Source organism: Phyllobates terribilis, unplaced genomic scaffold (genome assembly GCF_046119375.1).
Source record: "Phyllobates terribilis strain yellow unplaced genomic scaffold, ASM4611937v1 Scaffold_61__1_contigs__length_8056638, whole genome shotgun sequence".
Classification (NCBI taxonomy): Eukaryota; Metazoa; Chordata; class Amphibia; order Anura; family Dendrobatidae; genus Phyllobates; species Phyllobates terribilis.
This window is the reverse complement of record NW_027362821.1, coordinates 2,073,940-2,096,727: the sequence shown is the minus strand read 5'-3', so window position 1 is coordinate 2,096,727 and position 22,788 is coordinate 2,073,940. Positions and strand designations below refer to the sequence as shown.

General features: G+C 43.7%; 1 pseudogene; it reads left to right on the top strand.

Moving 5' to 3' along the window:
• Positions 1 to 11,861, top strand: part of LOC141192409 (uncharacterized) — a 28,574-nt pseudogene extending 16,713 nt beyond the window's left edge.
• The last annotated feature ends 10,927 nt before the right edge of the window (positions 11,862 to 22,788 follow it).

Below are 22,788 nucleotides of genomic sequence, written 5' to 3'. Positions count from 1 at the left end.
GAAACCAATTTCCCCACTGCCATGAGATCTTCCCGGAGCTCCTTCCTTGTTGTCCTTGGGTTAGCCTTGACTCTTTGGACAAGCCTGGCCTCGGCACGGGAGGACACTTTCAAAGGCTGTCCAGGCCGTGGAAGGCTAACAGTAGTACCATAAGCCTTCCACTTACGGATGATGCTCCCAACAGTGGAGACAGGTAGGCCCAACTCCTTGGAAAGGGTTTTGTACCCCTTGCCAGCCTTGTGACCCTCCACGATCTTGTCTCTGATGGCCTTGGAATGCTCCTTTGTCTTTCCCATGTTGACCATGTCTGAGTGCTGTTCACAAGTTTGGGGAGGGTCTTAAATAGTCACAAAAGGCTGGCAAAAGAGATCTTTAATCCACACATGTGAAGCTCATTATTCTTGGTGCCTGAACTACTTCTTAATACTTTAGGGGGACCAAACAGAATTCTTGTGGTTTGAGGGGTTGAATAATAAATGACACTCTGAATTAACTTTTAACGTTAAAAAAAAAAAAAAAGCAATATTTGCTGCAGTGCATTTCCCACTTCCAGGCTGATCTACAGTACAAATGTCACAATGCCAAGTTAATTCCGCATGTGTCAACCAGCTAAATCTGCAGGGGGTTGAATACCACTTGTAGGCACTGTAAGTCTCTCCTCAGTGCAAGACATGAAATCCTGCATAGAGTTTGCTCAAAAACACATGAAGGAATCCCAGACTATGAGAAATAAGATTCTATGGTCTGATGAGGCGAAGGTAGAACTTTTTGGTGATAATTCTAAGCAGTATGTGTGGAGAAAACCAGGCACTGCTCATCACCTGCCCAATACAATCCCAACAGTGAAACATGGTGGTCGCAGCATCATGTTATGGGGGTGTTTTTCTAGCTGCAGGGACAGGACGACTGGTTGCAATTGAAGGAAACATGAATGCGGCCAAGTACAGAGATATCCTGGATGAAAACCTCTTCCAGACTTGGCCGAAGGTTCCCCTTCCAACAAGACAATTACCCTAAGTACACAGCTAAAATAACAAAGGAGTGGCTTCAGAACAACTCTGTGACCATTCTTGACTGGCTCAGCCAGAGCCCTGACCTAAATCCAATTGAGCATCCCTGGAGAGACCTGAAAATGGCTGTCCACCAATGTACACCATCCAACCTGACGGAACTGGAGAAGATCTGCAAGGAAGAATGACAGAGGATCCCCAAATCCAAGTGTGAAAAACTTGTTGTGTCATTCCTGAGAAGACTCATTGCTGTACTACATCAAAAGGGGGCTTCTACTCAATACTGAGGAAAGGGTCTGAACACTTTCCGCACCCACTGTGTGTGTGTGTGTGTGTGTGTGTGTATATATATATATATATATGTACCCGTAAATATTGTTATGAAAAAACAAAGTAAACCACATGCACTATATACAGTGCCTACAAGTAGTATTCAACCCCCTGCAGATTTAGCTGGTTTGATAAGATGCAAATAAGTTAGAGCCTTCAAACTGCAAACGAGAGTAGGTTTTATGAACAGAAGCATAAATCTTACAAACCAAAAAGTTATGTTGCTCAGTTGAATTTTATTAAATTTTAAACATAAAAGTGTGGGTCAATTATTATACAACCCCTATGTTTAATATTTTGTGGAATAACCCTTGTTTGCAATTACAGCTAATAATCGTCTTTTATAAGACCTGATCAGGCCGGCACAGGTCTGTGGAGCTATCTTGGCCCACTCCTCCAAGCAGATCTTCTCCAAGTTATCTAGGTTCTTTGGGTGTCTCATGTGGACTTTATTCTTGAGCTCCTTCCACAAGTTTTCAATTGGGTTAAGGTCAGGAGACTGACTAGGCCACTCCAACACCTTGACTTTTTCCCTCTTGAACCAGGCCTTGGTTTTCTTGGCTGTGTGCTTTGGGTCGTTGTCTTGTTGGAAGATGAAATTACGACCCATCTTAAGATCCTTGATGGAGGAGCGGAGGTTCTTGGCCAAAATCTCCAGGTAGGCCGTGCTATCCATCTTCCCATGGATGCGGACCAGATGGCCAGGCCCCTTGGCAGAGAAACAGCCCCACAGCATGATGCTGCCACCACCATGCTTGACTGTAGGGATGGTATTCTTGGGGTCGTATGCAGTGCCATCCAGTCTCCAAACGTCACGTGTGTGGTTGACACCAAAGATCTCGATCTTGGTCTCATCAGACCATAGAACCTTGAACCAGTCTGTCTCAGAGTCCTCCAAGTGATCATGAGCAAACTGTAGACGAGCCTTGACATGACGCTTTGAAAGTAAAGGTACCTTACGGGCTCGTCTGGAACGGAGACCATTGCGGTGGAGTACGTTGCTTATGGTATTGACTGAAACCATTGTCCCCACTGCCATGAGATCTTCCCGGAGCTCCTTCCTTGTTGTCCTTGGGTTAGCCTTGACTCTTCGGACAAGCCTGGCCTCGGCACGGGAGGACACTTTCAAAGGCTGTCCAGGCCGTGGAAGGCTAACAGTAGTTTCATAAGCCTTCCACTTACGGATGATGCTCCCAACAGTGGAGACAGGTAGGCCCAACTCCTTGGAAAGGGTTTTGTACCCCTTGCCTGCCTTGTGACCCTCCACGATCTTGTCTCTGATGGCCTTGGAATGCTCCTTTGTCTTTCCCATGTTGACCATGTCTGAGTGCTGTTCACAAGTTTGGGGAGGGTCTTAAATAGTCAGAAAAGGCTGGCAAAAGATATCTTTAATCCACACATGTGAAGTTCATTATTCTTGGTGCCTGAACTACTTCTTAATACTTTAGGGGGACCAAACAGAATTCTTGTGGTTTGAGGGGTTGAATAATAAATGACACTCTGAATTAACTTTTAACGTTTTTAAAAAAAAAAAAAAAAGTTGCTGCAGTGCATTTCCCACTTCCAGGCTGATCTACAGTACAAATGTCACAATGCCAAGTTAATTCTGCATGTGTCAACCAGCTAAATCTGCAGGGGGTTGAATACTACTTGTAGGCACTGTATACAGTACAGACCAAAAGTTTGTACAAACCAAAAGTTTGGACACACCTCATTTAAAGATTTTTCTGTATTTTCATGACTATGAAAATTGTACATTCACACTGAAGGCATCAAAACTATGAATTAACACATGTCGAATTATATACTTAACAAAAAAGTGTGAAACAACTGAAAATATGTCTTATATTCTAGGTTCTTCAAAGTAGCCACCTTTTGCTTTGATGACTGCTTTGCACACTCTTGGCATTCTCTTGATGAGCTTCAAGAGGTAGTCACCGGAAATGGTTTTCACTTCACAGGTGTGCCCTGTCAGGTTTAATAAGTGGGATTTCTTGCCTTATAAATGGGGTTGGGACCATCAGTTGTGTTGTGCAGAAGTCAGGTGGATACACAGCTGATAGTCCTACTGAATAGACTGTTAGCTGCTTTTTTCTTGCCATAATACAAATTCTAAGTAAAGAAAAATGAGTGGCCATCATTACTTTAAGAAATGAAGGTCAGTCAGTGCGAAAAATTGGGAAAACTTTGAATGTGTCCCCAAGTGCAGTTGCAAAAATCATCAAGCGCTACAAAGAAACTGGCTCACATGAGGACCACCCCAGGAAAGGAAGACCAAGAGTCACCTCTGCTTCTGAGGATAAGTTTATCCGAGTCACCAGCCTCAGAAATCGCAGGTCAACAGCAGCTCAGATTAGAGACCAGGTCAATGTCACACAGAGTTCTAGCAGCAGACACATCTCTACAACAACTGTTAAGAGGAGACTTTGTGCAGCAGGCCTTCATGGTAAAATAGCTGCTAGGAAACCACTGCTAAGGACAGGCAACAAGCAGAAGAGACTTGTTTGGGCTAAAGAACACAAGGAATAGACATTAGACCAGTGGAAATCTGTGCTTTGGTCTGATGAGTCCAAATTTGAGATCTTTAGTTCCAACCACCGTGTCTTTGTGCGACGCAGAAAAGGTGAACGGATGGACTCTACATGCCTGGTTCCCACCGTGAAGCATGGAGGAGGAGGTGTGATGGTGTGGGGGTGCTTTGCTGGTGACACTGTTGGGAATTTATTCAAAATTGAAGGCATACTGAACCAGCATGGCTACCACAGCATCTTGCAGCAACATGCTATTCCATCCGGTTTGCGTTTAGTTGGACCATCATTTATTTTTCAACAGGACAATGACCCCAAACACACCTCCAGGCTGTGTAAGGGCTATTTGACCAAGAAGGAGAGTGATGGGGTGCTACGCCAGATGACCTGGCCTCCACAGTCACCAGACCTGAATGGTTTGGTGTGAGCTGGACCGCAGAGTGAAGGCAAAAGGGCCAACAAGTGCTAAGCATCTCTGGGAACTCCTTCAAGATTGTTGGAAGACCATTTCCAGTGACTACCTCTTGAAGCTCATCAAGAGAATGCCAAGAGTGTGCAAAGCAGTCATCAAAGCAAAAGGTGGCTACTTTGAAGAACCTAGAATATAAGACATATTTTCAGTTGTTTCACACTTTTTTGTTAAGTATATAATTCCACATGTGTTAATTCATAGTTTTGATGCCTTCAGTGTGAATGTACAATTTTCATAATCATGAAAATACAGAAAAATCTTTAAATGAGAAGGTGTGTCCAAACTTTTGGTCTGTACTGTATATGTTGTGGAGGATCCTGCAGTCTGATCCTTATTGGTCAATCTAGACTGTATAAATGACATCAATGCAGTTTAATAGCCATATAATAGCAATCTGTATATCAAAAAACAATACCTCACTGGTTATGCTATATCATATATAATCAATCCAATGACCGCACAAATGAAGAAAAATTTGCATATAAACCGATAAAAAAAAAAATATATATATATATACAACCAATGAGGTTTACATGGACCTGCACGATTTTGCATATACACCATACACACCATGTGTTTAGAGCTTGTATGCAAGTTAGAAGTTACTTACCGTCCATTAACATTCCTGACTGACAGTCCACGAGAGACGAGCAGCGGGACCGATGTAAGAAGGTCCGCAATAACTCACTGTGTCAGCGTTTTATTGCCCGATGCTTGTATGTGACGCGCCCCTGGGCCTGTGTCGCGCTGCGTTGCGCACGCGGGAGCTTACCCGGAGCCGGATCTGTTGAGGGTTGTAGTCTCGTGGCGGTGACCCGGTCCGTGCCCAGGGTGTCAAACTAAGTGGCAGTCTATGGCAGTAGATGTTAACTTGGATGTCGACTACGCCACCCGTTGAGTGCGGCTTTGCAGCCGCCGCTGCAGAACAGTCCGCTGAGGCCGGTGGTATGGGTGCAGCGATGATGTTATAACCCCCAACGGGAGGGGTATGGCCTCAAGGCAGCAGGTGATGATGATGGGGGTTGTGACGGTGCAGTAAGAAGAGTCAGAGTCAGGAGATGCAGTTTCAGGGTTTTTACTCACGGGTGTTCTCTCAGTCACTCTGGCCTTGAGTGACCACCCGAGCCGTGCTGCGTCCACCAGGTCCTGGACTCGGCTAACCCCCAGGCAGTTCCGGAGCGTGGTCCTGAGCTCCCTTCTCTCTCTCTGTCTCTGGCCGTTCCCACCAGGGATCCACCTTTGGCCGGCTCCCTCGGGTCTCTTGGTGGTCAAACCTCCTCTGGGTTCCCTGACCCTATACTTGGTGTGCCTTTCTGGTGGATTTGGTGAGGGTCGTGGCAAATCTTGACCACGACCTCCGGTTCCTGGCTGAGGATAAGTGGCCTCCACCAGTTCGGGTTCCGGTACCCGTGTCCGCCAACCCTTCACCCCTTTTTGGTCTGATTCTGGGTTCTTAGGGTTCCCTCTGGTCTTCCACTCTGGGCCTTTCTTTCTCCTCTCTCCTCTGCAGACTTGGCTCTGGAGCTGGGCCCAGCCGGAGCCACAGCTCCCTGTCAGCCCTCCTGGCTGAACTCTTCCTAAAGACTCTCTCAGCTCAACTCCCTGTCTCAAGATGGTGCCCACCTCTTATACTCCCTCTGACACCCGAGCCCAGGTGACCAGCACCCAATGAGCTCCTAACTTTACCCAGAGTACTCCCCCCTATCTGCCCCTACACTACTGGGATGTTCCACCCCCCTCCCACTCCAGCCAGGGACAGACGCTGTCGTACCTGCACATTTACTTGGTGGGAGTGCCGTAGTTCTGTCCCCCGGAAATGGGATGTATGTAGTGCATGCAGCCTACTGAGCTCAGTCCCACACTTCATCCTTACCCGGGAGTGGAATACCACACCTCTGGGTCGAGGTGCAATACCCCTGTAGCAGCCGAGTCCTCAGGGTGCTACATATGCAAGTTAGAAGTTAATTACTGTCCATTAACATTCCTGAATGACAGTCCACGAGAGACGAGCAGCGGGACCTATGTGAGAAGGTCCACAATAACTCGTTGCGTCGGCGTTTTGATGTCCGATGCTTGAAGCTGTCAGTGCTGATTACTTGGATGTGGAGCTGGCGGCATGAGCACGCAGGGAGCCCCGGCCGGTGGCTTGCCTGCGGCTGAACTTGCCGCGTGTGAAGGAGCAGTGGCATTTTCCAGTTTTTATTTGTCAGTTCCACAGTTATTACCTCATAAAGTGATACTTGTCAGAATTGTAAAATTTGGACTGGTCATGAAGGTGAAAACAGGCTTTGGGGGGGTAAAGGAGTTAACCCCTACACATATATCTGGACTTACACAGAGACCTCAAGGCTTGGGCCACGGTGTAAGGCCACGGCCCCACTTTCAGTATTTGGTCAGTATTTTCTCAGGAATGGTAGCCAAAACCAGGAGTGGGTGATAAATGCAGAATTGGTGACTTGATTCTATTATACCTTTTCTCTGATTGTTCCTCACCTGGTTTTGACTCCCACTCCGGAGAGAAAATACTGACCGAATCCTGAACAAATACTGATAGTGGGGCTGTGGCCAACACATAGTGCCCATATTGTGCTAAAGGAGACACACAACATCAATTAAGTGGGTTCTTCTCACTATAGTAATGCCAAATACATGGAGGCTAAATGTGACTTGGGGGCACTGCAAGGCTCAGAAGTGAGGGGGAGATCTGACTTTGGGGGAGTGGATATTGCTGGATTGGTTTATGGAAGCCATGTTGCTTTTCAAAAGCCTTTGAGCCACTAATAATGTGGAAACCTCTGTTTTTCCATTGACAGATGATGGACCTGAGTGGGGACTTGTTTTTTGTGGGATGAATAGAAGTTTTTATTGGTATTATTTTTGACTGCATAATATTCTTTTGTGGCTTTTTATTCCATATTTGGGAGGCAGAATGAACAAACAATTGAACACCACGGTCTACTGGTTCATGCTATGAGGTTTTCTATTAGACTGTGAACTATCAGTGTCTTGGTGAATAATTCAATTTTTTTGCATAACTTGCCATTTTTACTGACAGTTTAAGTAGAAATGTTCAAAAATATAAAATTCAAGGATACTTTATTAAAAAAAATAATAATTTGCTTTCTTCTTGGCAGATGTCTGTACCAGGAGATCAGAGGAACAGCTGACGTCTTCAATTTTCAAATCAAATAATTTTGAGATCTCACAGGATACAATTGAAGTGAATGCCATTATTCCAGATATACCATCATACCTTCACAGCAAAGATCTGTCATCTGATCCTTTGAAACAGGTTCTATCTTCTGATTCATTACCGACTACTAAGGAAAATCAAAGTCACAAAATAAGCATTAAAAAACGAATTGCTCCTAAAGCAAAAAAGCCATTTTCACATTCAGAATATGGAAATCATTTTCCGCTTGAAACGTCTTTTCTTAAACATCAAAAAATTCACACAGCAGATAATAGATTTTCGTGTGGGAGTTGTTTTAACCAGAAATCAGATCTTGTTAGTCACCAGAGAGTTCACACAGGGGAGAAGCCATTTTCATGTTCAGAATGTGGGAAATGTTTTGTGAAGAATATATCTCTTCTCAATCACCAGAGAGTCCACACAGGGGAAAAGCCTTTTTCATGTTCAGAATGTGGGAAATGTTTTAAATGGAAAACAAATCTTGATAGCCACCAGAGAATCCACAGAAGCGAGAAGCCATTTTCATGTTCAGAATGTGAGAAATCTTTTACAGAGAAAACACATCTCATCACACATCAGAGAACTCACACAGGGGAGAAGTCTTTTTCATGTTCAGAATGTGGGAAATGTTTTGCAAAGAAATCAACTCTTAATACACATCAGAGAACTCACACAGGGGAGAAGCCATTTTCATGTTCAGAATGTGGAAAATGTTTTATAGAGAAATCAAAGCTTATCAGACATCAGATAACTCACACAGGGAAGATGCCTTTTTCATGTTCAGAATGTGGAAAATGTTTTCTAGATAAATCAACTCTTTTTACACATCAAAGAACTCACACAGGGGAGAAGCCTTTTTCATGTTCAGAATGTGGGAAATGTTTTAACCAGAAATCAGATTTTGTTAAGCACCAGAGAATCCACACAGGGGAGAAGCCTTTTTCATGTTCAGAATGTGGGAAATGTTTTCGCCAGAAATCAGATTTTGTTAAGCACCAGAGAACCCACACAGGGGAGAAGCCTTTTTCATGTTCAGATTGTGGGAAAAGTTTTGTACAGAAATCACATCTTAATATACATCAGAGAACTCACACAGGGGAGAAGCCTTTTTCATGTTCAGAATGTGGGATATATTTTACACGGAAATCATCTCTTAAGAAACATCAGAGACGTCACACAGGGGAGAAGTCTTTTTCATGTTCAGAATGTGGGAAATGTTTTGTAGATAAATCATCTCTTCTTAGTCACCAGAGAAGTCACACAGGGTAAAAGCCTTTTTTATTTTCTTAAATTATATTCTTATTGTTCAGAATACATTTCCTCTTCTCAGACGGGACGTAAGCCCCTTAAGAAAAGTCTTTAAACGAGTATTTGAACCATAAAATCAAATTTTATTGGAAAAAAATCATTATTTAAAACATGATAAAACTAATCACAGTGCTTCACAAATATGGACGGGCTAATAAATATGCAATTTAAACAGTATATGTGTAAACTTTTTATATCCCAATGTCACCAAAAATCATGAATCACTAGTTTACAATATGTTATTCACAAATGTGACTATATTGCTATCTCATGACATGTAAAAGTAAAAATGAATCTAATAATAGCATTGAAAAATACCTATGTCTGTGAAGCAATTGTCACTATTAATTTGAATGGTGCTGTGTAATGACCATGCTGCCACCTTATGGAGAACTTAAAACTACAACCAATATTGTTAATAGTGTAGAAAGGTGCCCATAGGGAACAGAAACAGCTGTCAAAAAGTATGAAGCGCAATCACTATGTCACGTGGACAAAGGGATAAAAGCTAATGAATGGCATTACCTGAATCAATGTTATGTGCTGAAGCCCGTCCGTCCGTTATTGTTCAGAATGTAGGAAATATTTCATACAGAAATCAAATTTTGTTAAGCACCAGACTGAGCAGTCACACAGGTGAGAAGCTTTTTTCCTGTTCTTAATGTGGGAAATGTTTTACTTGGAAATCAATTCTTAATAAACTTCAAAGAAATCACACAGAGGAGAAGCCTTTTTCATGTTCAGAATGTTGAAAACGTTTTAACCGAAAATTGGATCTTGTTAAAGGGGTTGTTCACTACTAGGACAACCCTTTTTTCATGTTTGGCCTTGATAAAATAAAAAAACTCATACTCGGGTCCCGTGTTGGTGCTGTTCCAGCAGTGTTGTGACTCACATTATTTTACACGGAAATCAACTCTTAATACACATCAGAAAAGTCACACAGGGGTGAAACTTTTTCATGTTCAGAGTGTGGGAAATATTTTACATGGGAATCATCTCTTAAGAAACATCAGAAAAGTCACACAGAGGAGAAGCTTTTTTCATGTTCAAAATGTGGGAAATGTTTTAACTAGAAAGTGCATCTTGATAGCCACGGGAGAACCCACACAGAGGAGAATGCCGCGACTGCACCCTACTGGTCTCTGTACAGATTAGAAAGGCCATAGCTGCACAACTAAAAACACAACCTAGGACCTAACCATTAAATAGGCATTTGAGGAGTTTCTCATACCAGAGAGGAGGCCGCAACACACTGTCAATAAAGGGAAAGAAAAGTGTGAAGTAAGATATGAAAAACCCTGAGTGAGAAACCCATTCATATAGGGCAAAGAAGACCAGCTAATGAGAACCAAAAATAAAAGGAATAAGTATAACTTTCCAGAAACCTAACCGTGGTAGAAAGAAAAGGTACTGGGAGGGAAAGCAAACAGAGAAGGAGGATTGTTTCACCTTTGTGGTGAAACTTACAAAATTCATCCTCACTCACAATTATTTGAATTTCATAACAACATTTATCTACAGGAGACTGGTACAGCAATGGGAAGTAAAATGGCTCCACAGTGCGCAAATCTTTTCATGGCCAAGCTTGAAAGTGACTTCTTGTCCTCATGTACCATCAGGCCTCTTGCCTACTACCATTACATTGACGATATTTTAATCATCTGGATGGAATCTGAGCAACAGCTTAAGACGTTCCATGAATACTGTAAGGTTGCAGCCGAACAGGTCTTGGACGGGAGGTATGTGTCCCCAAGGTGCCAAGCCTTGGTGATGTAGGACTCGGAAAAGCAGGCTCCAGCACACATAGTGCTGAAAGGTATTTAATGTACCCGGAACAGCTGAAAGAGCTAGGTGGGATCAGCTGCTCACTTACCTCCAGTTCAGGTCTTGGAAGGTCTGATTTAAGACGGCTGCGCCTGTCTCAGTCTGTCTGTCTGTGTGTGTTGTGCAAGGTGAGCAGGCTTGCATGTGCTGCTCAGATCTTGCTGAAGGCAGAGAAAGGCATCTGCATTTAAACGATTGAGGGCGTGCTGTAGGGACTGGTTATTTTATGTTTTGTTCTGTTTGGAACCTGAAAGAGGCTGAGATATTTTTGTTTCCTACCTGGTTTATGGACATTTAATAAACCACCAGTTTGTTTGAACCTGTGGACTGCATCCCTGTGTGAACCAGCGCCTACCACAGAGTTGACCCCTCACAAATTGGTGCTAGAAGTGTGGGCATGAATCCCAAGGGGGGCAGTGTGACTGCTATAGAAAACTGCATATGTCCTGGGTGAAGGCTGCCAGCCAGCAAGTTTCGTCTGGCAGCATAGAGGAGCTGATTAAGCAACTGGTGCAGGCAAATATGCATCAGCAGCAAGCTCAGCAGGAGACCAACAAATTGTTGATACAGCAATTCCAGCTTCAATAGCAACAGATGCAGCAGAGACAGCAGCAGGAACACATGACGCTCCTGGCGGAGGCCGTCCATATCAGAGAAGCCGCACCACCTCCAGGCCGAAGTGACAAGACCCAGGTGAGGAAAACCATGAGTGTTGCAAAAGATGACTCAAGGGGATGACGTCGAGATGTTCCTGGCCGTGTTTGAGAGGGAGGCAGACTGTGAGAGACTACTACCGGAGCAGTGGGCAGAGGTTCTAGCTCCATATCTGACGGGTGAAACTACAGAAGGCGTATTTTGATCTGGCCCTATAGGACACTAAGGAGTATAGCAAGCTTAAGTCTGAGAGCCTGGCGCAACTGGGCGTAACCCTGGCAGTCAGGGCACAACAAGTTCACCTCTGGAACTTCTACAGGGACAAACCTCCTTGGTCACAAATGTTTGATCTTTTGCACCTGGTACAGAAGTGGCTGCAGACTTGTTCCCTAGCCCAGATGGTCGAGAGAGTGGTCATGGATCGCTTTATCCACTCACTGCCCAAGCCGATTTAGTCCTGGGTTGCCCAGGGAGATCTCCAAAATGCAGAATACCCAGTGGTAGATGACACGCCCCGGAAGAAGCTACGGTGCGAAACGGCGTCCGTCGGGTGTGGGTAGGACCCCCTCCTCGGTCATCAGCGTTGCAGTACTCTTACCTCAGGTAGTAACGTTTCTTGCTCCATACCCCTCGCAGGCTACCATACACCCATGCTCTCTCTCCATTGTCTACATGTCTGCTTTATTTCTGACTCCCCTAGTCCTATTATACAGGTTGCCTATCTTTACACATGGGTCTAGCATGTGGCTACACCTGCCCTTGCATTTATACTACAGGATTCGGAGCCTCTAGCAGTTGTCAGTGGAGTGAGACCTACGATTCACTGGTTAATTATGTATAAATTTGATCTTTAGATTGCATGGGTGTTATAATTGAGCTATAGAATTTCTAGACCAATACACTGGCCCTTTACACTTTTTTCATAGCGTTACCCTGGTATATACAACTTTCATTATTTATCTTATATGCACCATTAATTAGCTCTTTAGGGCGCACTGGCGCTATATTTTGATTTATAGAAGTCTCAGACCATTACATTGGTCATTTATATCTCAAACCATTTTAGAGCGCTATTTTTGATGCATACACTTTATATCTATTGCATACGCGGTGTACCTTGTGTGTGTCCATTCCCTGTCTTTGGAGGTTTCCCTTGCCTCATTTTTTAAATGTTTTTATTTTATATTTATATTTATATCAATAAAATGTTGTCATTTTAACTCTATTTGACTTGTCAGAATCTCTTCCTGTCTAGCGGCTACTTACCGCCATAGACTATTTTTTGTTGTGTTCAGTTTTGAAGCTGTCTGACTTTGTTTTTTGGACTCCTTTTGGATTAAGAATACCCAGTGGGCCTAGTAGAGAGGTACCAGGCGGTAGAGGGTTTCCTGGGTGGTCAAGCAGGGGTTAGATCACCTTTCTAGGGCTCCCAGAAGAAGAGGACTAAATCTTCACTGGGTTGGCATCCAAAGTCCCAGGAGGCAGCTGAATCGCAGCTGGGTAATCAGTCCCATTCCATCCTCTGCTGGAGGTGTCATGCCCCTGGCCATATAGCCACTCGGTGTCCCATGAACTCTGAGCAAATGGACTGCAACGTAGGCCAGCGTTGCTCTTATTTTGCCTACCCCGCCTGTAGCGCGGTTCCTCAACATGGCGAGGGCGCTCAGGTGTGCTCAGTGTCCATAAACGGGGTGCAAGTGTCTGGACTGTTGGACTCAGGAAGTTTGGTAACCCTGATAAGTGCCAAACTCCCTCATCAGCTGGTTTCTGGGAAGGTGGTGGGTGTCCGGTGTATCCATGGGGATGCTAAAAAGTATCCTATGGCCTGGGTGGATGTAAACATGGACTGTGGCACCTCATATCAGGAAGTGGAGGTCGTTAAAGACTTGATGCACCCGATTAATAATCAGACGGGACTTTGCTTTATTCTGGGATATGTGGGGAAAAGCGGGGACACCTAGTTGCTTGGACGTCAGCCAGATCATCCCCGAAGACACCTCGCCGCAGGCTGTAATGGACCAGTTTCCCATGTGTATGTGGGCGATGAGAATGAGGTAGCATCCCCTGAGGCCAAAATCTCTGAGCTGGGGGTGTCTGAGGGAAACTTTGGAACTGCCCAACTCAGGGATTTAACTTTGAAAGTGGCGTTCAAAAATGTTACCTGTTAAATGGAGTGCCTCAGGAGCCAGTGGCCGACAGTGGGTTCCCTCATTTTGCTGTGAATGGGGAATTGCTGTACATAGTAACCAAGCCAAGGGGTGAGGTAATAGAGCAGTTGCTAGTGCCAGGGCCCTATAGACGCAAGGTACTTGACATGGCTCATACCCATGTGTCGGGTGGTCACCTGGCGCAGATAAGACTTAGGAACGGATTCTCTAGAGATTCTGCTGGCCTGGGTGCTACAGAGAAATAATGAGATATTTGCAATGACTATAGGAGGCTGAACGAGGTCTCGAAGTTCGACGCCTACCCAATGCCTAGGGTAGATGAGCTTATCAAAAGGCTAGGACCCACTCGGTACATCACCACCCTGGACCTCACCAAAGGATACTGGCAAATTCCCCTGTCCAAAGAGCCCAAGGAGAAGACGGCCTTCTCGACGCCAGACGGATGTTATCAGTATGTCAGGATGCCGTTTGGGTTGCAGGGAGATCCGGCCACTTTCCAGAGAGCCATGGACCGGATCTTAGCACCCCATAATAAGTACGCAGCGGCCTTCATAGTTGACATCGTCATATTCAGCCTGGACTGGGAAAGTAATCTTGGCAAAGTTTAAGCAATACTTGACGCCCTAAGGAAGGTGGGCTTTACCATCAACCTGAAGAAATGTGCTATGGGGATGGAGGAAGCCAAGTATCTGGACTATGTGGTTGGTAGAGGGGAAATAAAACCACAAATAAATAACATTGAGGCGATTCTGAACTGGCCACAGCCCCTCACGAAGAAGCAGGTCAGGCATTGTGGCGACTATCGAAGATTTGTCCATAACTTTGCCCTGATAGCAGCCCTGCTGATGGATCTTCTGTAAGGGATGAAGTCGGCTATGGCTAAGTGGTCCCCGGAAGCTGAAGCGGCCTTCCAGGATTTAAACAGCCAGTCTTGGTGGCGCCCAACTTCTTCAAAGAGTCTGTGGTCCAGACAGACGCATTGGATGTCGGACTGGGAGCAGTCTTGTCCCAGGATATTAATGAAGAGGAACACCCAATAATGTACCTCAGTCGGAAACTGTGCATGTGTAAGAAGAACTACTCCATAGTAGAAAAAGAATGTTTAGCCATCAAGTGGGCTTTAGACTCTCTGAGGTATTATCTGTTAGGTAGAAGGTTCAGGTGGATGCGAGAAAAGAAGGGAAACAATGCCCGAGTAACTAGGTGGTTTCTAGCCCTACAAGATTTTAGTTTCCAGGTAGCCAGAAAGGATAGGAGTCGTGCTAATTAAATCCGCACTCCTCCACACATGGATAAAGAATCAAAGGTTCAATTAAAGTCCATCTTTTATTTAAGGGTTTATTTATTTTTTACTTTAATTGAACCTTTGATTCCTTATCCATGTGTGTAGGAGTGCAGATTTATTTGGCACCATTACTATTCTGGCTTTCTGTTGTTTATCCCTCTGTGGATTCAGTGCTGCCTGCAGCCCTCCATTATACATACCACATGTGTTATGCATTTCACAACCCAGAAAGGTGAGAAATTTCTGTTTTCTCACAACTTAATCTGGTAACAGCGCAATTTGCGCTCCCTTTTTATTTATTTTTAGTTTCCAGGTGGAGCATAGGCCTGGGAAAAAACATGGGAATGATGATACCTTATCAAGGGTCTTTGTATGGTGGCAGAAGGTGCCAAAGGTGGGCAGATGGGGGAGGGATTGTAAGGTTGCAGCTGGACATGTCGTGGACGGGAGGTAAGTGTCCTCAAGGTGCCAAGCCTTGGTGATGTACGGAAGACCAATTTTCCTCTTTACTCTCCAAATCACACCTCACCACCTGTGAACTTGACCCAATCCCGTCCCATCTCATCCCCAACCTTACCACAGTCTTCATCCCAACCCTTACCCACCTTTTCAACCTGTCAATAACAACTGGTATTTTCCCCTCATGCTTCAAACATGCCTCGATCACACCCATCCTCAAAAAGCCCTCCCTTGACCCATCCTCTCTGACTAGCTATTGCCCCATATCACTTCTCCCTTACGTCTCAAAACTACTGGAACAACACATCCATTCTGAACTTTCTTCCCACCTCTTCTCCTGCTCTCTCTTTGACCGCCTCCAATCTGGCTTTCGACCGCACCATTCTACTGAGACTGCCCTGACTAAAGTCACCAACAACCAACTAACCACCAAATCCAAGCGACACTACTCTGTCTTCCTCCTCCTAGACCTGTCATCTGCCTTCGACACAGTGAACCATACCCTCTTACTACAAATTCTCTCATCTCTTGGCATCAAAGACTTGGCCGTATCTTGGATCTCCTCATACTTAACAGACAGGACATTCAGTGTCTCCCACTAACACACCACCTCCTCATCTCACCCCCTATCTGTCGATGTCCCCCAAGGTTCAGTCCTAAGACCCCTGCTCTTCTCCATCTACACCATTGGCTAGGACAACTCATAGAGTCTCATGGCTTTCAGTACCACCTCTATGCTGACGGCACACAGATCTACCTCTCTGGACCCGATATCTCCTCCCTACTAACCAAAATCCCACAATGTCTGTCCGCTATCTCATCCTTCTTCTCTGACAGATTTCTAAAACTTAACATGGATAAAACAGAATTCATGGTCTTTCCGCCATCTCATTCATCCCCCCGCCTGACCTATCTATCAACGTCAATGGCTGCCCACTCTACCCAGTCCCTCAAGCTCACTGCCCGATTAATCCACCTGTCCCCACGCTATTCCCCGGCCTCTCCCCTCTGTCAATCCCTTCACTGGCTCCCCGTTGCCCAGAGAATCCAGTTCAAAACCCTAACCCTGGCCTACAAAGCCATCCACAACCTGTCTCCTTATATCTCTGACCTAGTCTCCTGGTACATACCCGCACGCAACCTCCGATCCTCACAAGATCTCCTTCTCTACTCCCCTCTTATCTCCTCTTCCCACAATCGCGTACAAGATTTCTCCCGTGCATCCCCCCTACTCTGGAATTCTCTACCCCAACATATCAGACTCTCACCTACCATGGAAACCTTCAAAAGGAACCTGAAGACTCACCTCTTCCGACAAGCCTACAATCTGCAGTAACCATTGCTCCACCATACTGGTGCACGACTAGCTCTACCCTCACTTACTGTATGCTGAACTATCCCTTGTAGATATCCCCTGGATTTATAATTTTAACAGCATGATTTTAAAGGAATTCTAATAAACATGAAGTTTTAACACACATTCAGATTCCTATTTGGATGTTTGTTGTTGGATCCTTGCTTTTTGTTGATATCCCTTGTAGATTTTGAGCCCTCGCGGGCAGGGTCCTCGTTCCTCCTGTACCAGTTGTTGTCACGTTTTGTTAAAGATCTTTGTAATAGTTCATGTATGTATACCCCTTTTTCACATGTAAAGCGCCATGGAATAAATAGAGCTATAATAATAAATAATAATAATAATGTAGGACTCGGAAAAGTAGGCTGCAGCACACATAGTGCTGAGAGGTATTTAATGGGCTCGGATTATAGGGCCGTGTTTTACGGGCATCTAAAAGAGCTGGGGTGATCAGCTGCTCACTTACCTCCAGTCCAGGTCTTGGAAGGCCTGATTTAAGACAGCTGAGCTTGTCTCAGTCTGTGTGTGTGTGTTGTGCAAAGTGAGCAGACCTTGCATGTGCTGCTCAGACCTTGCTGAAGGCAGAGAAAGGCATCTGCATTTAAACGACTGAGGCCGCGCTGTATGGACTAGATATTTTGTGTTTTGTTCTGTTATACCTTTTTGGAACCTGAAATAGGCTGTTATGTTTTGTTTCCTGCCTGGTTTATGGACATTTAATAAACCACCAGTTTGTTTGAACCTGCGCACTGCATCCCTGTATGAACCAGCGCCTACCACAGAGCAGACTCCTCACAACACTTTAATATATTTCATCGCACCATCAACTCATCACGCAACTATTCACTCCTGTACTGAATTTAACTTTTTAGACACCTTCAAGCTATTGAACAATGAAATAGAGATGGCCCTGTCCCTCTACATGGGTCAGTCTCCATCCAAAACACATAATAAAACTCTATTGTCTACAACCAACCCATTAGATATGTGATGGTGTGATATGATATGTGGGTATCTTTTTGTGTATAGTTATATTTTACTGATTTTCATAGTGTTCTCTTGTTGCTCTGTGTCCCTCTAATGTTGACTTCTCTTGTAGGATGAGTTGATATTTGTTAATTGATGAATAGCTGGTATTTATCATCTGATATCAGCTCCCACAGTTTATTATACTGTTATCTTTGCCCAGGGTCAGTGAATAATGCTGTTTGCTAAAATGCTAATGACATATTGAACCAGGCTAGCTTGTTGATTTTGCAATGTAATGGAAATACCAGCAATGGGACCTCCCCCCCTGACCTGTGAATGAGGAGAAGGGACTTTTAAATATCACAGCCAGGAGAGACACTGGTGGGATTCTGTATGGGACGAGGATGTGAGGACAGCATGCCAGAGAGAATGGGAGAAGCCTGGATGACTTTGGAAATATTTCTTGAAGGAATATATATGGAGAAACATATGGACTATTTTATCCTCTGTCTGCTGGATTGTTGGACTCTCATCTCCCAGGGCGTTAGTACCATTACCGGACTGCATTCATGTTTATGGACTATTTTTATCCTCTGTGTGGTGGATTGTATATGGACCTTTCAGTATTGCCTATAATAAAGGTCTTGGAATTGTTCAATCTTCTCTTGCTCTGTTGATTGTGTGATGTTGGAGAAGGACCCCGTGACAAGATACAATCGGATATGTTCCAACCCTATGGACAGAGACAACACCTTGGTGGCCTCAGAAGGACTTTTTTGAACGAGGGATACCATACAAGAAGAATTGAAAACCAGATTGCAAGAGCCACCAGAATATCAAGGAATCATCTCCTACATTACAAAACTAAACAAGAAAGCAATCTGGTGCCTCTAATAGTCCCCTAAAATCCAATTAGGGGGGTGCTAAGTAGAGCTACATGGAAATTACAACCATTATTACAAAAAGATGCCCGCTTACAATCTATATTTCCAGATCCCCCACTTCTGTGTTTTAGGCAGCCCCCAAAACTAAAAAGCATCATTTCAGAAGCTCCATGTCCTCACCAACAGCTACAGGAACTTTTCCCTGCAACCAGAAACAAATGTAAAATCTGTCTATTTATAATGAACACAGATAAGATAAAGATTCCCAACTCAAATCAGGAGACAACCACAAGATCCCAAGTACTTTCAGCTGCATCACATCTAATGTAGCGTGCTTAATTATATGTACCAAATGTCCAGATAGGGGTCTGTATGTAGGGGAGACAGGGCAAAAACTTAGAACAAGGATGAATTGTTATCGCCACACAATAAAAGAAAAAAGATTAGATCTACCTGTGGCCTAACATTTTTTTATCCCTGATCACAGCATCATGGACATGAAATTACTTGTATTAAAAGGTAACTTCAAATCTCAGACGGAAAAATGTGGAATTACAAACTTATGACAATCTTTGACACACTCAGGGAGCAGGAATTAATGTGTCACATGGATATATGTCTTTCTACATCAACTAAGGAATGTGCTCCTCAGACTGTTTGGGGGCATCACAATCATGGACCAGATCTCAATCACAGGGCAATAAAACTTTTATACTGCTTCTCAATGAACCGTTCCAATATTCACAGCCACAACTGCTTCTCCCTCTCCCATACTGATAGTTCTGTTTCACGTCACTTGTCTTATCTATTGCATTATTCCTGTGCCCTGTTGTGTATAAATATGTGACTCTTCAGATTTTGTGTTATACTATGTCTACTGAAGAGATCTGAGTAGTCTCGAAAGCTTGTAATTTGTTACCATCTTTTCAGTTAAACAAAGGTATCAACCACTGAAGACTCTCAAATTTTAATATTTTTTTCCAAACAGCAATTTTAAGATCTATACACAGGTGTTCCATGGGATTTAGATCCGGACTCATTGCTGTTCACTTCACAACTCTACAGCACTTTGTTTCCATCCATTTCTGGGTGCTTCTTGATGTATGCTTGGGGTCATTGTCATTCTGGAAGACTCATTACCTAGAACATAAACCCAGCTTTTTGACACTAGGCACTACATTGCCACACAAAATCCTTTCTTAATCTTCAGATTTCAGGATGCCTTGCACACAGTCAAGGCACCCAGTGCCAGAGGCAGCAAAAGAACTCAAAAACATATTTGAACCTCCACCATATTTGACTGTAGTTACTGTGTTCTGTTCTTTTCTTTGTAGGCTTCATTTTGTTTAAACAGTAGAATGATGTGCTTTACCAAAAACTCTATATTGGTCTCATCTGTCCACAAGACGCTTCCCCAGAAGGATTTTGGCTTATTCATGTACATTTTGGCCAACTGCAGTGTAGCTTCTTTATGCCTCTGTGTCAGCAGTGAGGTCCTCCTGGGTCTCCTGCCATAGCGTTTCATTTAATTCAAATGTTGACTGATAGTTCACACTGGCACTGATGCACCCTGAGCATGCAAGATGGCTTGAATTTATTTGGAACTTTAGTGGGGCTGCTTATCCACCATCTGGACTATCCTGCGTTGCAACCTTTCGTCAGTTTCTCTCTTCTGTCCACATCCAGAGAGATTAGCTACAGTTCCATGGGTTGTAAATGTGTTGATTATGTTGCGCACCATGGACAAAGGAACATCCAGATCTCTGGAGATGGACTTGAAAAATATCAACAATTTCAAGGTTACAACAATTTTGGTTCTCAAGTCCTCAAACAGTTCTCTTCTTCTCTTTCGTTCTCCATACTTAGTGTGGCACACACATGCACACAATGCAAAGATTGAATGAACTTCTCCCTTTTTTATCTGATTTCAGGTGTGATTTTCATGTTGCCACAATTGAGTTTGAACGAGCTTCACGTGCTTGAAATAAAGTTGTTTACCCACACCCCACAATTTTGACAAGGTGACAACAATTTTGTCCGGCGCATTTTTGGTGGTTTTATGTGAAATTATGTTCAATTTGCCTTTTTTTCTCTTTTTTATTGTGTTGTTCCAATACACACAAAGGAAATATACGGGTATAACAAAACATGTGTAATTGTAATAATTTTCTGGAACAATTTCAAGGGAGCCAACACTATGGCCATGACTTGTTTTTGTTGCCTTTTAAATGTGTTGCAGCATATCATCCTTTTCATGTTCAGCTATATTAGGAGGCTTGTAGCAATCGCAAATTAGCAGCTTTCCATTATTGCCATTTCCATGTAGATTTACCCATACTGGCTCTACATTGTCGTCATTGAGCACAGGTTATAAATTGGATTTAACGAAAATACCCATCCCTCTATCTTTTGTTTCTTTCCTAACTTTTTAAGTGTAGTGTAACCCTCTGTTTGTCACCCAGTCATGGCTTTCTAGCCAGGTTTCCGTAATGCCCACCACATTGTAATCTGTGGCTGACACAAGAGCCTCTAATTCATTCATTTTGTTTGCAAGTCTTATTGCATTTGCCAGCAGACATTTATTACTCCTACTCGCCTACTTAATTTCCTTGCATGTCCTAGCCCCCATAAATCCTCATTGACCCCTACTGTCTCTCTGTCTACTGTATGTCCTTATTTACACAAGTACCCTCCCTCCCCCCAGATCCTAGTTTAAAAGCTCCTTCATCCATCTGACCATTTTTTCCCGCAGCACAGCTGCACCCTCCCCGTTAAGGTGCAGCCTGTCCCTATCGTAGCGCCTGTAGCTGACAGAGAAGCTGGCCCAGTTCTCCATGAATCCAAACCCTTTCTTCCTGCCACTTATTTAACTCTTTAAGATCCAGTTAACTTTCTAGTGATGATAGTGGAATCTGCAGTATTTCTGAAGACACTTCCTTGGAGGCCCTGTACTTCAGCTTCTCTCCTAATTCCCTGTAATCATTTTCAAAGACCCTCCACCTCCCTCTAACTTTGTCATTGGTACCCATGTGTACCATGACTGCTGGATTTTCCCCAGCCCCACCCAATAATCTGTCTATCTGATCACATGAAGATCCCCAAATTAATTTAGGAGCTATCTTAAGGACCATAATCTTTCCACTTAACGAGATAATGCAGACGGCACCTGACCCACCTGGAACAAAGCACTCGCCCTACCTCATACTACTGATACCCTTCCAAATCCACCTCAATTATGTCTTGAGGCCCCATCAATTTTTTTTTTAAAAGAGAAGAATTGAAAGAATTATGATTTTCCAGGCAATAGGAAGTTGCAACTTAACTTACAGGATTTAACATTTTTATAATTTTATAAGGACCTACAAATTTAGGCACAAACTTTCTAGATGTGATCTTTAAGTGCAGATATTTTGAAGACAACCACACAAAATCTCCCTCCCTAAAGATAGAAGCCTTCCTACCTCTGTGGTTAGCACCACTTTTGGCCTGGTCACTAGCTACTAAAAGATCCCTTTTGACCTCCCTCCAGACCTTAATTAATTGGGGACAAAATCTCTCCTCCTCTGACATGGAGGATTGTAATCCTGAAAAATTCCCAAACACTACAAACTACAGCAGCTAAAAAAAAAGCAAGGTCCCGGTAGTCTTAGAGGAATGGTTATTTAGAGCACACTTGGTATGGGACAAAAATTCCACCCAGTCTTTCTGATTAGAGGAGACAAAACATCCCTAATACTGCTCTATTTCCAGGATCATCCTTTTCTGTTTGACTGTTAGTCTCGGGATGATACACTAAGAGAAAAAACAGATTGATACCCAATCTGGAGCAAAAACTAAGCCAAAAACTAGCCAGAAATTGAACTCCTCAATCGAAAATTATGTTTTTGGGAACACCATGAAGTTTAACGATTTGAGAAATTAACAAAGTTGCTAAGATCCTAGCAGTTTGCATGTTTTGAAGTGGGACCAAAAGAACGATTTTGCTAAAACGGTCTACCACCACCCACATGACAGTAATACCACCAGTTAAGCAAATCAGTGACAAAGTCCATAGACAAGTGGGTCCAGGTTTGTAATGGAACATCGTTAGGGAAGAGATAACTAGAGGCTTTAGCCCTGGCACAGACTTTCAGACTTTGCATTTTCAGACATACTCTTCAATATCCTTAAGAGCATTCTGCCACTAAAAAGACCCAGAAAGTGATCTTGAAGAGGCAGAAGAACCCACATGGCCAGCGAAAAAGGAATCATGTACTTCATTAAGAAGATCTATGACTAAAGAGGGCAGTACATAAAGCTTATTTATAGGTAAACCTTCCTGCGCACTGTCCTGAGCATCCTGAATGT